We start from the raw sequence: 17682 nt of genomic DNA on the forward strand, positions 1-17682 counted from the left end.
AACCTACTCATCTGACAAAGGGCTAATTTCCAGAATCTACAAAGAACTCAAACAAATATACGAGAAAAAAACAAACAACCCCATCAAAAAGTGGGGAAAGGATATGAACAGACATTTCTCAAAAGAAGATATTCATACAGCCAACAGACACATGAAAAAATGCTCATCATCACTGGCCATCAGAGAAATGCAAATCAAAACCACAATGAGATACCATCTCACACCAGTTAGAATGGCAATCATTAAGAAGTCAGGAAACAACAGGTGTTGGAGAGGATGTGGAGAAATAGGAACACTTTTACACTGTTGGTGGGATTGTAAACTAGTTCAACCATTATGGAAAACAGTATGGCAATTCCTCAAGGATCTAGAACTAGATGTACCATATGACCCAGCCATCCCACTACTGGGTATATACCCAAAGGATTATAAATTAGTCTACTACAAAGACACATGTACACGTATGTTTATTGCGGCACTATTCACAATAGCAAAGACTTGGAATCAACCCAAATGTCCATCTGTGACAGACTGGATTAAGAAAATGTGGCACATATACACCATGGAATACTATGCAGCCATAAAAAAGGATGAGTTTGCGTCCTTTGTAGGGACATGGATGCAGCTGGAAACCATCATTCTTAGCAAACTATCACAAGAAGAGAAAACCAAACACCGCATGTTCTCACTCATAGGTGGGAACTGAACAATGAGATCACTTGGACTCGGGAAGGGGAACATCACACACTGGGGTCTATCATGGGGAGGGGGGAGGGGGGAGGAGGGAGGGATTGCATTGGGGAGTTATACATGATATAAATGATGAATTGATGGGTGCTGACGAGTTGATGGGTGCAGCACACCAACATGGCATAAGTATACATATGTAACAAACCTGCACGTTATGCACATGTACCCTAGAACTTAAAGTATAATAAAAAAAAAAAAAAAAAAAAAAAAAAAAAAAAAAGAAATCTTCTTGCTAATTTTTCCATCGTATATTTCCCCCTCTCCCTATTTTAAGAAGAAAAAAATTATTTTCTTCTCCTACATAACCTTATCACCCTTGCCGAACAGGACTGAGAACATTTTCCATCTGAATTTTCTGCCCCCTGCAGTGGCTTTTCTTTTGCCCTCCTTCTAGTCTCTCCCTCGTGAGAAACACAAAATCTACCCTGAGTTGCAGGTCACTAGGGTATTCCACAGTCATTTCAAGGTTTAAGTTTTGCATGTTTTATTTTGGAGGACGGATGCTTGACTTGCTATGAGATGCATTAATTTTCTCTAGTGCCCTATCTGGCATCCAGTGTAGGAGGTGTCTTGCAGGAGCACAGGAAGTTGTAAAACTGTGTTGGCCAGGAGTCACTGGGAGGGGACAAGAAGAGATCTTTGGTTAAGAGAGGTCTAGATTCCATCGAACTAGCACATTTCCTAGTAGCAAATGCATCCCAAAGAATCAGGTGTACATACACGTGGGACAAGGAGGTGTGTGTTCGAATTCGAGGAAGCCACTCAGTGAATGCTGAGGGTCAGTCCACACAAAGCAGACAGGTGAGCACCCAGGTACAGAAGCAACAAGTGAGAAAGAAAACGAAGGTCTAGGTCTATGTGTGCACGGCAAGTCAGACAGGAATCAAACACAGCAGCAGTAAAGGATGATAGAAGATACCTGGCCTATTTTGTGTGTATTGTTGGGATTAAAAAAGTGTTTATGGCAGCTAGAAGAGAGGAAGATGGCTGCAGGTGGGCCCCGCCCCTGTTTCAGGAGGGAAGTCAGCATGAGGAATCTTTTCCATGGGGTTTTATCCCCACACAGTTGCATACAAAGCATCTGAATCATATCCTCCTTTCTTTAAATGTCCTACAAGGCTGGGCATGGTGACTCACGCCTGTTATCCCAGCACTTTGGAAGGCCGAGGGGAGAGGAGGGCTTGAGGCCAGGAGTTTGAAACCAGCCTGGGCAACACAGAGAGACTTCTCTGCAAAAAATTAAAAAATGAGCCAGGTGTGGGGGCACGTGCCTGTAGTCCCAGCTACTCAGGAGGCTGAGACGGGATGATGGGTTGAGCCCAGGAAGTCGAGGCTGCAGTGAGCTATGATGGTGCCACCAAAGTCCAGCCTGGGTGACACAGTGAGACTCTCTCTCAAAAAAAAAAAAAAAAAAAAAAAAAAAAAAAAAAAAATCCTACAAAATGGCAGAAAGTATTTAAGTAGACATTATTTCCATGGTTTCACAAACTGTCTCCCAAAACAACTAATATGGTATTAAAAATCTTGTCATGGGTTTTTAAGTTATTATTTGAATAAGCAGAAATTCATGGAATAAATAATAAAATTCCAGAACTGCTCACGTGAATTTCCTTCTGAGTACAATGATGTGAGAAAATAAAGGAATCCTTCAGATGAATTATTATGAACAGAAAAAGTTAAGAGTAATTATTGGTATTAACACATTTCAGATTTTTTTAAGAGTAATCCATTTTATAAGAATAAATATAGATTTGTTTGCTGACCTCAAAACTGCCAACCAGCATTACAATAAGCTTATAGGAACCAAAGATAATTTGAGTAACAAGAATATTGCCATTGATTCATTCTCCTGAACCCTTAAATTTGGAAAAGCACTAAAATAAAGTCTTGAAATGTGACATCAATGAGTCAGAAAAACCCATTGAACCCAAAGGCCTTCGTTTCTCAGGCTGTGCACACCACTGCCTGAGAAACAGGTTAATGACGTGCCACAGTGAATCATCCACCTAAGATGGAAATAACTCAAAACAACAGCGCGTTCTCGTGACCTCTCCCTGCATTCATCTGCTGAAAATCTTTTCCCCTGCCCTTTCCCCTGCCCTTTCATTCCTCTCCCCCAGAGTCTGTTATTGAGTTAAGTGGAGTCAATATCAAAATTGTGCTGAAACCTACAGTCGTAAGTAAACTTGCTAGTGAATGGATCACAGTTGCACGCACGGTGAAAATAAAAAGACATTTGACTTAAGGGCAGTTTGTAACAAAAATGATTAATCTGTAAATGCAGTCATATGACACAATTGACCTCTCTGCAAGAAAACTTTATTTTTGGAATGGACAAACAAGAGTTATACACATGTGTACAGTGTACACACACACAAGTGTAAGAAAACAGGGCTGTGCCTATAGGTACGTGTGGTGTTTTCCAAAGGTCAAAATAAAGATTAAAAGAGAGAGAGGAAAAAAAAAAAAAAAAAAAAAAACCACCCAGCCCTGACAGCCGAAAGTGTTATTTGGGTTAGCAGCCAGAAAGAGCTGGGGTGGAGTTATCACAGTGAAGCAATGCATTGCAAACAAGCCATGCTCACATCGTGACTGGGTGGAGTTAGAATCTTTTTGTGAGTATGTCACTTCTGAGTTCATTTTATGTCTTGGGAAGAACCACAAGTTTTTGATGAAAAATAAATGGAAATACTACAAAATCAGTTAGATTTTGCGATCATTATTGTTATTATTGGATAGACCGGGGTGAAGTGGTTGAAGCCGCTTGTCCAGGCTAAAACTTTCCCTTAGGTTCCTTAAACGACAAGGAAATTTTCCCAAATGCTTAATATTTCTAGGCTTTAGTTTTTTTATCCTTAAATTGTTTCTCTTTTCCACCTGGATGCATTTCAAAACTATGTCTTTTAAACATTTATCCTGAGTACTGTGATGCATGTGTTTTACAGGACATATGTTTGTATCGACGGCAAAGTTAATCTCACACATTTAACTCAGTTTGCATGAGTTTGGGATGCCGTGAAGATCAGCAATTCCAGCCATGGAATCTGGAATTTTGGACCTGGATGAGGGCGGCCCTTATTCCACTGGTCAGAGTAGCTTGCCTAAAAACAGCCAACTCAACATCCCCCAGGCATTTCCCTCTAAGCAGCTCCAACTCATTACTCCCCCTCATGAATTCTCTTCCTATGCGCCCTCACTTGGTAAAAGGCCATTAGTCACATATCAGTCTGACTTAGAACCCTTGGCATAGTCCCTTACTCCTCCCATTTTTCCATCTAGTCGGTCAGGGAATCTGTTGGCTTTTCCTGTAGAAGGCTTCTCCTTGCCTTCATTCTCTCTATCAAGTCACAGTTGATACCTCACCAGCTCACCTGGCCTCCAGCCTTCTGGACTCCCCAGAAATATTCACCACCACCACTGCTGCAAATTGCAAATACAAATGTGAACATGCCACGCTCCTGTTTAAAAGCCTTCCCTGGCTGCTTATGATGAAGTGGAGAGTGTTCAGGCACTCAGCGTGTCTTTCAAAGTCCTTCCTAATTTGCCCCAGTCGGGGCCTTTTATTTTTTAATTCATTTATATATTTTTACGTTATTTTATTTTATTTTTAGCAGAGACAGGGTCTCGCTATGCTGCCCAGGCAGCTCCCAAACTCCTGGGCTCAAGTGATCCTCGCACCTCCGCCTCCCAAAATGCTGGGATTACGGGTGTGAGCCACCAGGCCTGGCTTCAGGACCCTTGATGTTTTCTGAACAGGCTTTTTAGAACTCTTTTGTCTTTGTATATGCTATTCCCTTTAAATAACATTCTCCTCTGTCCATATCTCCTTCATAAAATCCTACTGATCATTTAAAATCCAGCTGTCATGCTAACACTTCAATGGTCTCTTCATTTCCAGCAGAGATTTGCTATCTATTGCATTTGGTAAACGTGTCAGTAAATCCTGGCCTTAACAACCAACTTGACATGGTATTTAATTTCCCTGGACTTCAGTTTCCTTGTCTGTAAAATAAGGAAAACAATAATGCCTAATTCATAGGCTTGTTGCGACATTTAAACAAAATAGCCAACAATACTTGGCATAAATTTGCAATCAGCATTTGCCACTCTGAATCACACTCTTTTTGTTATCGTGTTAGAATCTCTTAGAAAACTGGGAGTCGTTATTAAGTAAGAATCAGATCTTGTTGATGTTTGTGTTCAGAACTGCTTCGTTGGAAACCCAGAGAGATTAAGTAACTTCCCAGACTAATGAGAAGAACTGGGCTAGAGTCCAGATCTCAAGCCACATAGAACATTCTCTCTCACTTGACTGGCTACACATTCTACATGGCTCCTGGTGTGACACACTCAGAAATGTCACATTCCAGGGCTGGGCAGTCCTTAGAAGTTGCCAAATAACATGTTTCCAAGAACTATCAGAGCAATTAAACAGTCTGTTTCTAAGCTGCTGCTATAGGTACAGGTTTGTGGAACCTCATTCACTATAATACTTTCTCTTTTTCCAATGCTATTTCCAAGTGAGTAAATACTGATACTTACACAGATATGTTGTGTTGGTAAACAAAAGTTTCACTGGGGCTCGCATCTATTTAGGCCTGAATCCATTTTCAAACCAAAAATTGTAGTTGCTTTAAGAAAAATTCTGATAACTACCATGCAACTTGAGGCAACTTGAGTGACAATATCAATGACTTTTCTTCTTTTCTAATTCAATCTAAAGCCAGTTAACATTTCAAGTAATAGGCTAATCATTATTTAGTAAATAAAAACACGTTATGTTTTCTATCTTAATTATTACTTAATTCACGTCATATAACTAATTTCATGTGTTTATTTTAAATTTGCTGATCGGTAAGAACGAAAGTGAACACATAAACATGCTTAAATACTCCTTTGTTATAACAATAATATGTTATAATTTCGTGCTGGGAACTGAATTTTGAGCAGAATAATATTAAATTAAGGGATTATTTGATGCTCTTAAAACTAAAAGATTTATTCATAAAAGCATACCATTTTATATATTAAATTAAGTATGTAATAATAAAATTGTTTATAATAGGAATTTTTTAATAAAACAGAAAACAAAAAAACCCGCTATTTTTCATATAAGTTCAAAACAAGGCTGGGCGTGGTGGCTCATGCCTCTAATTCCAGCACTTTGTGAGACTGAGGCAGGTGGATCACTTGAGGTCGGGAGTTTGAGACCAGCCTGGCCAGCATGGTGAAACCCTGTCTCTACTAAAAATACCAAAAAATTAGCTGGGCGTGGTGATGCACGCCTAGAAGCTACTTGGGAGTCTGAGGCACAAGAATCGCTTGAACACAGGAGGTGGCGGTTGCAGTGAGCCGAGGTCGTGCTGCACTCCAGCCTGGGCGACAGAGCAAGACTCCACCTCACAACAAAACAAAACAAACAAGTGGTCCTAACAACTTCTACATGAAATAAAAAAGTTGTTAAGATTTTTTTCTTCTTGTGATTATCAAATTTTGGGTTTACAGAGTTGTTTTCAGTGGCAGCAAGTATCAATACAACGAAGAAACACATATTATTTACATTTTTATAAGGAGCTTATCTGTCAAAACCCTGCCTTCTTATGGCACCATATTAAGATGTTACAAACTCACAGGTTGTCTAAGCTAATTTGAATGGTTGCAAATTTCACCTTTTCAGCTGTATTTTTAGTTACGCTTAGTCTTTACTTGGATTAAAATACTAATACCAATAACAAAATGAAAATTTCAGAGCACTGAGAATGAAAAGAAAAGACAAAATAGAATATTTGCGAGCAAGACCTTATCTCTACAAAAAATAAAAAAAAAAGCCAGTCATAGTGGCATGCGCCTGTAGTCCCAGCTATTCATGAGGCAGAGGCAGGAAGATCCTTTGAGCTCAGGAGTTAAAGGCTGCAGTGACTCATGATTGTACTATTGCATTCCAGCCTGGGCAACAGAGCGAGACCCTGGCTCAAAATAAATAATAATAAAAAAAATTAAACAACAGAGGAGGTATAAAAATGACTTTCCGATTATTAAAATGAGTCACAGTCAATGAATTTCAGGAAGGTTAGAATTAGTCTTCAGTATTTCACCAGAGAAGTTGCCACCTGTCTGTCTATCAGGAATAAAATTCCTCATTTAATTGTTTCTGCGCATGGCTGGGGATGAGAGAGACAGAAATCTCCCCTTGTTCTTTACCTGCCTGATAACAATAAAAATAATAGCAGATAACTATTAGGTGTTCTCACTCCGTGCCAGGGATTGTCCTGGTGCATTATGTGCATTGACTGATTAAATCCATCCTCATACCCTAGGTGAAATGAAAACACTTTTAGGTTCCTCTTAGATGAGAAAACTGAGGCATCCAGAGATAAGAAACTCGATCGAGTTTACACAACGTAAGTCAGTCACCAAATATTTATTGATCCCAGACATGGTTGGAGGCTTAAACAAATTTCTGGAAGATTTTTCTGTGTGGGTTTTCCTCAGCTGTATTTCTTCTCTTCAGTGAATTTACCTGCATACTGTACATCTATCTATGTTAAAGACAGCTAAAGAAAAATGTTTGTATCCTAGTATTGATTGCTTTTTTTTTTTTTTTTCTTTGAGATGGAGTTTTGCTCTTGTTGCTCAGGCTGGAGTGCAATGGTGTGATCTCGGCTCACCGCAACCTCCGCCTCCCAGTTCAAGCATTTCTCCTGCCTCAGCCTCCCAAGTAGCTGGGATTACAGGCACCCGTCACCATGCCCAGCTAATTTTTTTTTTTTTCCACTTGAGAAGGGGTTTCACCATGTTGGCCAGGCTGGTTTCGAACTCATGACCTCAGGTGATCCACTTGCCTCGGCCTCCCAAAGTGCTGGAGTTACAGGGACTGCTGTTTTTTTACCCTACAGTGTTTTGATTGCCAAAACTAAAATAGAACTGGAATTGATCAGAAATAAGTTTAAAAAATCTGAGGCTTTCCAAGTATCAATTTACTTTAATGGTTTCATTATTTTTTAATTAAATACCATCTGGCAATTTTTTTTTCTAGGAAATAAATCAGTCGACATATTACAACTACAGATACAAAAGAGGAGGAAAAAATTTAAAAAAGCTTATGAATGGGATTGCACTTAGGATGAAATACGCACTGCAGAATTCAGATGCTTGCAAATGCTGGTGGAAACTGTGAAATCACCTGTGTACAGTGTGATTGAAAATAACTTAGAATATTGAATTTTACCTGATTCCTTCCGTGTTGTATTTTTTCAAAATGCAATGAAAGCGTTTTATCAAGAGGAAGTGGTTCACAGAATAACACAGCATATGGTTAAAGGTTCTTGCAATGTTTGGGGGAGGAGGAAGGGGAAGCCGAGGCTCCTGTGTAGCATAAAACAGGAAACAGAAGCATCTCTAAAGTTACAAATCATATCAAATAATTCACTCAGCAGAGAACTAAGATGAAGAAACCTCTCGGGCCGACTTAACCGACTTTGCGCTGTACCGCTGAGGTCAGTGAAAATCTTAATAGGCTAGCAAGTAGTTATTGAATCAAAAGGATGATGACTATGGTCATATGATCAATTCAGACTAATATGCAGTGAATCACAAACAAGATTCAGATGGACATGTGTATATGAATATCTAGGGTCACAACCAAGACACCAGGGTTCTTTTGTAAGCAATATTGTCATGGCAAAAGTTACCTGTAAATAACATTTTAAATAAAAAACTAATCATTAAATGACATGATTTATTTCGGTGATTTAAAAAAATACTAAGAGTGTACTTTGAAAAGTCTTAGAATTTTGCAGTAAAGACACACACACATACCCACACCCATACACACACGCACACACACACACTCACATGTAATGAGATGGGCTACCACATCTTTAAAAATATGATTTAGGCCAGGTGCAGTGGGTCACACCTGAAATTCCAGCACTTTGGGAGGCAGAAGTGGGAGGATCACTTGAGGCCAGGAGTTCAAGACCAGCCTAGGCAACATAGCAAGACCTCATCTCTATCCCCTCTGCTAAAAAAAATTAGCCGGGCATAGTGGTGTGCACCTGTGGTCTCAGCTACTCAGGAGGCTGAGGTGGGAGAATCCCTTGAGCCCAAGAGCTCACGGCTACAGTGAGCTATGATGGCACCACTGCACTCTAGCCTGAGTGACAAAGTGAGACCCTGTCTCTAAAATTAAAAAATAAAAACAAAAAATAAAAGATACGATTTTTAAATGTGCTTGTTTCCAAATTGCTGTGATTTTATGCAAAGCATAAAGTCAGTGAAAAATTTATGTTTTGCATAAAATCGAAGCAATTTGGAAATAAGTGGGTGGGACAAGGTGGAGGCACTCTGCGAAGTCAAGCTTCAGTTAGAAAAAAAGTGAGAGAACTGAATAAGACCCAAAAAGGTTGCCCAGGACTCGAGTGCAAGAACACTTGCCACAGGGCAACAGAGGTCAGCACCTATGAACCCAGCATCCCCACTTCCATCTGTCTGGCTGGCCTCCAGCTCTGGGAGACAAGTTGTAGACGAGTTTCACTTGGATGCCCATGGGTTGGAAAGAGTGCCAAGTCTCTAGATTATTTTAAGTTCCCCCTTTTTTTTTTCTACTTTGAGTGTCTATATAAGGAATGGGGAACTGCTTTTGTACACAGGGCCCACTGTGACCTAAAACCAGAGGGACAATGCAATTTAGAATTATTTGAAGAGACACAAATAGAAAATAATGTATTTATCATGTTGTGTTAATAAATAAAAATCACGAACATTTCTTTTTAGAAACAAAAGTCCTGTGAATAGTTGGATCTATTCACTCTCCCCTACTTGTCTCTATTTTCTCAAGAATCTACCCCAACTGGACTTTTGCTTGCAATATGTCACCAAACTGTGTGTCAAGATTACCAACAACCTGTGGGGTGCAGTGGCTCATGCCTGTGATCCCAGCACTTTGGGAGGTCAAGGTAGGCAGATCACTTGAGCCCAGGAGTTCAAGACCAGCCTGGGCAACATGGCAAAATCCCACGTTTACCAAAAAAAAAAAAAAAAAAAAAAAAAAAGAAGAAGAAGCTCAAGCATTCCAGTATTAAAGTTATTTTGAAAAAAGAGATTACCAATGATCTCTCTGTTGTGAAATCCAATGGTTGGTTCACAGTTAGCACCTTATATAGCCTTTAATATTATTGATCACTCCCTCCTGGAAATATTGTCTTCACTTGGCTTTCCTGACAGTTTTCTTTCCTGGTTTTCCTCCTCACAGAGGCCAATGTACTTTGAAGCCAATAAAGAAGCTTACATTTCAGGGCTTCTCACTTGCAGGACCCTTCTGATGCCGCATGTCTCCTCTGGCACCCCAGCAGCAGCACACAACACTGTTCTCTTGCTGGCAGGTCACCTGGGTAAGAGCTCCTAGGTCTTGGAGTGGGGCCAGGCGACTGCCAGCACTATCTCCACTTTACTTGGAGTCCAGCAAAAGTCCTCCCATGATGCATTTCATGGACATTGGATCTCATGTCCCATCCCAAGGAGAAGGTCTGAAGGAAACGCTGCTCCGCTCCTTGCCCCGGGGTCGCCTTGATCCAAGCTTCCTGGCTACCTTATGTCACCCCCAGTCCCAGCCCAGGAGTTGGAAGGGTGGTGGGAACTGATGGTTCTATGGTCCTGGCCAAGCAGTCCAGTTGTCGCCTGGCCATTGGATGCCATGGGGTGCCATGTTAGTAAGAACAAAGGCTGCACTTCTCTGAGGCCTTGTTGCCTGGCAAGAAGCACCGCCAGAGTTAGAAACCACAGAGGAAGTTACAGAGGGGGCGTTACCATCTAGAGCTGTCAAACAGAAGTCAACTTCTTCTCAACTCTCAGTCCTCAAAATTAAGTTTGAACAGCCATGCTGGAGGAAACACTAAATCATCTATCACCTACAGAAAATTGTATGCCCTATAGGAAGAGAAGATAAAAGAATATGCAACCAAAAGTATAGGAAAAATATCTCAGCAAGTTATTTAATCATCATAAAGATTGCAATGTTGCTTTTTAGATGTTTATAGTTATTTGTCAATTTTTATTTTGAGTGTTTTTTTCAAATGTCTGCATATTTTAATAATATTGGAAAATAAAAAGTTTCATTTTAGGCAGTGAAAACTATTTTTTCATGGTAAAGTATCACAGTAAAGTCTTTTTGGGTTCAGTGATCTCTAGTGATTAGTAACAAATACGCTTTATAAATTATCGCTGTCTCCTACCCTCACCATGATTTTAAATATTTTTCTTTATTTTATTTAAAAAATTATTTTAGGTTCACGGGTACATGTGCAGGTTTGTTATATAAAAATTGGTAATTCATTGTGATTTCCTTTCTGGCTCTAAATAAATATTCCCTCTTGTTCTTAATTTTTCATTGATAATTTTGTATTTTTTAAAGGGAAACCTCATCTCCCATCCCAAGGTTAAAAAAAATCCCTTCTTTTTAAAAGGGATCCTCCCAAAATTGTATAAGATTCAGGCCCCAGAGATTCTGGCTCCACCCCTATCTACCTCACAGCTTCTCCTTCCAGGCTTCTCCGTGGGTTCCTCCTCATCCTTCCTGACCTCTTTCTCTTCGGCCTTGGTCTACACTCACTCCCTAGGTGCTCTTAGGGCTTTAAATACCATACATATGCTGCCAACCCCCAAAGCACATCTCCAACCCAAGTGCCTCTTTCTTTTTCTTTTCTTTCTTTCTTTCTTTCTTTTTTTTTTTTTTTTTTGAGATGGAGTCTCACTCTGTTGCCCAGGCTGGAGTGCAGTGGAGTGATCTTGGCTCACTGCAACCTCTGCCTCCCAGGTTCAAGTGATTCTCCTGCCTCAGCCTCCCAAGTAGCTGGATCATAGGCATGCGCCACCATGCCCAGCTAATTTTTGTATTTTTAGTACTGATGGGGTTTCACCATGTTGGTCAGGCTGGTCTTGAACTCCTGACCTCAAGTGATCCACCTGCTTTGGCCTCCCAGAGTACTGGGATTACAGGCATGAGCCACCACACCTGGCCCCAAATGCCTCTTCCTAACTCACACATTCAGCTACCTTCTCAACCGCCTCCACCCCCCCGCCCCCCCAATCACTGGCCCATTGGATTTTATCTCTGTGCTCTGCTCACACAAGCCTCCCAGCTGTAACTCAAACCCTGTGAGTGTGCATTCGCTCATGCTTTTCTCTCTGCCTGGAACACCTGTTCCCCACTTACCCAAACAGCTGCTCTCTCACTGCCTTTAGAACTTCGCTTTAATGTCTCCTCATTACTGAGCTCTGACCTATTTCAAAATCAACTCTTTCTACCACTTAGGGTTTCTCTAATTATACTCTCTTCCCACTCATCAACTAGAGTATAAGCCCTGTGAGGGCAGGGATCTGACTGTTTTTGTTCACTGTTGGATTCTCAGTAAATAGAACAATGTAAATACATGATAGACTCTGAGTGAATATTTGTTTAGTAAATGGATACATTTAAAAAACTACCAGCCTGGGCGACACAGCATGATACAGTCTCTACAAAAAACGTTAAAAAGTTAGCTGGATGAGGTGGCATGCACCTAGCTACTTGGGAGGCTGAGGTGGGAGGATCACTTGAACCCAGGAGTTTTAGGTTGCAGTGAGCTGTGATCTAACACTGTATTCAAGCCCAGGTGACAGAGTGAAACCTTGACTCAAAAAAATTAGAAACATGATATATTCACTCAAGCTCCACAGGGGCAGGGGTCGAGGCTGTCTTATTTGCCTTTGTGTTTGTTGCTAAGCATAGTGCCTACCTTGGTCATGAAAAATCTTCAAAAGTATTTGCCGAGTAGGTTAACAGCTTAAGGGAGAGCAGTAGAAGAGACAATGATAGAATTTTTTTAAAAAGACACAATTCTACAACCACCATGGTGGGTGGCAAGAATAAGCAATGAATGAATAGACCATGAGGTGAAAGATGGTCGGAGAACATGGTACTCACTTGAAGAATCATTCCACTCTGCAAAGTCAAACTCCGGGGTAGGTGAAAAAATGAGAATATGACCTCAAAATGCACAACAAGACTCAGAACTAAAACCATATGAAAACTATTACTTAACACTTATCAAAGAAATACTTTTAATTGAGAAAATCTGGTGGACATGACTTTAACCAAATGATCAAACTTAAAATCATCAATAATGCGACAATGTGACATCATGTGCCCCACTGATGCGATGCCCTGAGGACACAGCCTCACCTCCGCGATACTGCTAGCAAAATTAAGAGGAATAGATCAGCTAAATCCAAACTGAGGAATATCCTGCAAAATGAACAAAGTAACTGGTCTGGACTCAAGAAAAGTAGGCCTGGGTGTGGTGACTCACACCTGTAATCCCAGCACTTTGGGAGGCTGAGGTGGGTGGATCAGCTGAGGTTAGGAGTTCGAGACCAGCCTGGCCAATACGGTGAAACCCCGCCTCTACTAAAAATACAAAAATTAGCCAGGCATGCTGGCACATGCCTGTAATCCCAGCTACTCGGGAGGCTGAGGCAGAAGAATCGCTTGAACCTGGGAGGCGGAGGTTGCAGTGAGCTGAGATTGCACCATTGCACTCCAGCCTGGGCAACAGAGCAAGACCCCAACTCAAAAAGAATAAATAAATAAAAATAAAAAAAGAAAAGTGGACATTTTTGGGTAATTGGAAAAGTTGAATATGGACTATATATCAGAATATATAGTATTAAATCATGTACATTTACTGAACGTGATCATTGTACTGTAATATATGCATTGTGCAACAAAGACAGAATGTCTTTATCTTAAGAGATAAATGGTGAAAAAAATAAAGTAGGAATGTGGCAGAATGTAAACAATGAGTGAATCTTGATGAAGGGTACATGTATGTCCCTTACATGATTCTTATTTTTTTTAAGTTTTAAAACTTTCTCTTTTCCTTTCTTTTCTTTTTTCTTTCTCTCTTTCTTTTTTTTCTCTCCTTTTTTTTTTTTTTTTTGAGACAGGGTCTTGCTCTGTCACACAGACTGGAGTGCAGTGGTGCAATCTTAGCTCACTGCAGCCTTGAACTCCTGATTTGAAGTGATCCTCCTGCTTCAGCCTCCCAAGTACAGGTGCACACCACAATGCCCAGCTAATTTAAAAAATTTTTAGTTCGAGACCAGCCTGACCAACATGGTGAAATGCTGTCTCTACTAAAAATACAAAAATTAGCCAGGCGTGGTGGCGGGCATCTGTAATCCCAGCTGCTCGGGAGGCTGAGGCAGGAGAATAGCTTGAACCCGGGAGGTGGAGGTTGCATTGAGCTGCGATTGTGGCATTCCACTCTAGCCTGGGCCACAGAGGGAGACTCTCTCTCAAAAAAAAATTTTTTTTTCTTATAAAGACAGGATCTTGCTGTGTTGCCCAAGATGGTCTTGAACTCTTGGCCTCAAGCGATCCTCCTGCCTTGGCCTCCCAAAGTGCTGGGATTATAGGCATGAACCACCACACTGGTATAAGGTTTGAAAGTTTTCAAAATGAAAAGCTGGAGAAAAAAAGAGGCAGAACCAGCCTTTGAAATTGACTCAACCTGGGTTAAAAAACAAAACAAAACAAATGAACAAAAAACAGAGAAGGGGAAGAAGGAAGAAGAGCAGAATGAAAAGCAGTTGCAGGGAAAGACTATGCAAAGGAAAAAAAATATTATCTCTCCTGTGTACTGCTGATATATTATCTGGTCTAAATCTCATAGAAACCTTGTGGGGGTAGATAATATCACTACCTTCTTAGATGAGGAGCTTGTGGTCAGGAGTTCGAATGACATGCCCAAGATCACACAGGACATCCGTTGCCGGATGGGATAAACCCAAGTCTGATCTCTTTCATTACATTGTTCCTGTCTGCTCCAGAAAGTAAGTCATATAGACAACATATCAGGGCCTGGGGCTGTGTGAAGGAAAAACACAGGTGGAACATTCACTTAGACCCACACAGCACATCTGACATGTACTCAAATCCACACAAAGAAAAAGCAAGAGAAGGCCAGGCACAGTGGCTCAGGCCTGTAATCTCAGCACTTTGGGAGGCCCAGGTGGGCAGATCACGTGAGGTCAGGAGTTCAAGACCAGCCTGGCCAACATGGCAAAACCCCGTCTCAACTAAAAATATAAAAATTAACTGGGCGTGGTGGCAGGCGCCTGTAATCCCAGCTACTCAGGAGGCTGAAGCAGGAGAATTGCTTAAACCCAGGAGGCAGAGGTTGCAGTGAACCAAGATTGCACCACTGCACTCCAGCCTGGATGACAGAGTGAGACTCTATCTCAAAAAAACAAAACAAAACAAAACAAAACAAAAACAGAAAGAAAAGAAAAGAAAAAACAAGGGAAGACACAGACACATTAGCAAGAGTCAGACAGAAACCTGCTTTCATAGAGCCACGTTCTCATCTCAAAGGAGGGGGGTGTCTGTCACATCACTGCTTCTAGAAACTTCTAAAACTGGGTTATGTCTTCGTAGACATGATGGTGTTTCCCCTCTAGAACAGTTAATGCTAATCCAAGGTCCAGATCTGGCCATGGCCTTGAGACCTACCTTTAGCTTGGTTAAAAAGGAGACGCAAACAGATGCCTGGGTCTAGATGTCTTGCTTAATAAACAGGCTGAAGTGGAACTTTTCTGGTAATCACAAGATTTTGAGCAATTATTTAGAAAAATTAATCTTTTCTCTCCTTCCAACTCCAAGTTGAAAATGAAGAAGGAGGAAGCAGGGAAACTTAAAATATTTTAGACTCAATTTTTCATTTTGCTTCAGCAAGGAAGACAATTTATTTTTTACTTTTTAAAAAACGTATTTTTTAAGCCAACATATCCAGTTATATGTACTTATCATGTGAAACAGGATGTTTTAAAGTATGTATACATTGTTGAATGCTTAGTTCTAGCTAAGTAACAAATGCTTTACCTCAGTTATTTTTGTGGAGAGAACATTTAACATCAACTGGAGGATGAACGTTTTCTAGTGCAAGGAAGATTTTCCTGTGCGATTAGTAAAATTCTTTTACTTAGCATTAAAATATTGGTGTCAAATGGCTTTTTAACTTCCAGGAGCACAGAGAGGATATTTGCTAAAGATTCCAAGCAATGAAGTCATGAACTTGCCTATTACTGGAGTAATGAAAACCAGGCATGTCCACTGAGGTTTGGGCATCAGCCCTATGCAGAGCACAAATTCCAGGCATTGCTTAGAAGGCAGGATACAGCCACTGGAGAGCTGAAACGACCACTTTCTGCACTCTGAAAGGCTCAATCTACACAGCCTACGCTAGAACTGGTAGTCGTTTTGTGAGTTGTTTCTAATTGCAAAATAAATCCATAAATTGCTGCAGAACGTTAAAAAAAATCACTGAAACCAAAAGGAGAAATAGTGACGACGTGTTTCTTATATTCAAGAACATACTTTTTTTTTTCTTTTTTGAGACACGGTGGCTCTGTCACCCAGGCTGGAGTGCAGTGGTGTGATCTCGGCTCACTGTAACCCTTGCCTCCAGCATTCGAGCGATTCTCATGCCTCAGCCTCCCAAGTAGCTCGGATTACGGGCATGCACCCCCACACCCGGGTAATTCTTGTATTTTTGGTAGAGACAGGGTTTCACCATGTTGGCCAGGTTAGTCTCAAACTCCTGGTCTTACGTGATCTGCCCACCTCAGCCTCCCAAAGTGTTGGGATTACAGGGACGGATCACTGCGCCCGGCCAAGAATGTATGTTTCTATATTTTAGAGCTTCTGAAATCATGACGGTTCACACAGTGGACTATGAAATTTGGCAGCCACCAACGGGGGTCACCTACAATGTACTTTTCCTCAACCATTTATGTGCAAATGAGTGAAGCAGAATCCAATTGTCATTCAGTTGAGTTATTTGCATTGGTGGTAGAACACACTGCTTAACTCTTAATTTAAATTTGGATCACACAACATCATTTTAAAAGCTTTCAAAAAGACTCACAATGAGACAGTGCTGAAATGCAAAGTTATTATACCATTTAGAGAAGACGACTGTTAACAGGACAGGACAGTCAATTAAGATAGCAGAAATTCCCAAAGCACACAGATTGTAATTTTCAAAGTCAAGAGAGATTGATGTGGCAGATTTATCCATCATGAAAGATTATCCATCAGGTACCAAATGCCTACCTAGCAAATGCTTCCTGTTGGAATTCAAGAGAAATTGTTAAACTTCCAGCAATATATAATTCAATAATGAGAAACCAAGAAATGTAGAAACATTCATAACATTCTTTGATAAACCTAAAAATCATGTTGTGAGCTCTAAAAGTTGTAAGGAACAAGACTAAGTGCTTGAGTAACAAAGAGTCGAGTGTCCTAGCACGTTCCATATGCCTTAGAATCTTTGTATTGTCAATGTAAAGAAGCGAAGACACACTTTATTCGTAATCCTAAGAAGAAATGATACGTACCTCTATGAATAACTGTATGCTGTTATCTCTTAATATCTTTCTTTCTTTTTTTTCTTTTTTTGAGACGGAGTCTCCCTCCGTTGCCCAGTCTGGAGTGCAGTGGGGCGATATCAGCTCACTGCAACCTCTGCCTCCCAGGTTCAAGTGATTCTCCTGTCTCAACCTCCTGAGTAGCTGGGACTACAGATGCGTGGCATCATGACTGGTTAATTTTTGTATTTTTAGTAGAGATGGGGCTTCACTATGTTGATCAGGCTGGTCTCGAACTCCTGACCTCAGGTGAACTGCCGACCTTGGCCTCCCAGAATGCTGGGATTATAGGTGTGATCTTGACTGCGCCTGGCCAAGATCTTTTTTTTAACATTTAATGCATCATCCCCAACGTCCAAAAGAAAATGTAAATGAATGAATGAATGAAACAAACACGATGAGGATACTGAATGTTCTCAAGATGAAAATGAAAAAAATGACCTTTGGCTTTAACTGCACAGATAC

The 17682-nt window shown here is 40.7% G+C and overlaps 1 protein-coding gene and 1 long non-coding RNA gene across 3 annotated transcripts in view; one reads left to right on the top strand and one right to left on the bottom strand.

Annotated features, from left to right (window-relative positions):
* The window catches only part of LOC104679643 (amyloid beta A4 precursor protein-binding family B member 1-interacting protein), a 135976-nt gene that overhangs the window by 83319 nt on the left and 34975 nt on the right, over positions 1 to 17682 (bottom strand). The window contains exon 1 of one of the 2 annotated variants that reach the window (XM_030941181.1): positions 10040 to 10057. The exons of the other annotated variant lie outside the window; for it this stretch is intronic. The gene's annotated coding sequence lies outside the window, so the exon portion shown is untranslated. Of the gene's footprint in view, positions 1 to 10039; positions 10058 to 17682 lie in introns of those variants that run through there. 2 annotated transcript variants of the gene reach the window in all.
* On the top strand, positions 7965 to 10131 carry LOC115900435. Its single transcript, XR_004060106.1, has 3 exons — positions 7965 to 8246; positions 9590 to 9707; positions 10004 to 10131. It is a non-coding gene; the product is annotated as an uncharacterized LOC115900435 (long non-coding RNA).

The sequence above is a fragment of the Rhinopithecus roxellana genome, chromosome 11 (genome assembly GCF_007565055.1).
Source record: "Rhinopithecus roxellana isolate Shanxi Qingling chromosome 11, ASM756505v1, whole genome shotgun sequence".
NCBI lineage: Eukaryota > Metazoa > Chordata > Mammalia > Primates > Cercopithecidae > Rhinopithecus > Rhinopithecus roxellana.